The sequence below is a fragment of the Suricata suricatta genome, chromosome 1 (assembly GCF_006229205.1).
Source record: "Suricata suricatta isolate VVHF042 chromosome 1, meerkat_22Aug2017_6uvM2_HiC, whole genome shotgun sequence".
NCBI lineage: Eukaryota > Metazoa > Chordata > Mammalia > Carnivora > Herpestidae > Suricata > Suricata suricatta.
Genome location: NC_043700.1, coordinates 101,069,997 through 101,070,264, shown reverse-complemented (window position 1 = coordinate 101,070,264; position 268 = coordinate 101,069,997).

Below are 268 nucleotides of genomic sequence, written 5' to 3'. Positions count from 1 at the left end.
TGTAGAATGGATAAAAATTATTTTGTGATCATAACTCTTTGTTGAACTAGAGTATTTTTGCAGCATTCCTTGTCATCAGAAACATGGTTAAAGTTTAAAACTAGAAGCAGCAGAAAACTAGCTTGTAAAATTTATCCAAGTAGAATGCAGGCTAGGCTGTCTTGGGGAAATAAACATTAAAACTTAAAGCAATGTTTTAAAAAAAAAAAATAAATAAATAAAGGTATGTCTCCAACTTGGAAGTCCATACGTGATGGATACAGTGAAT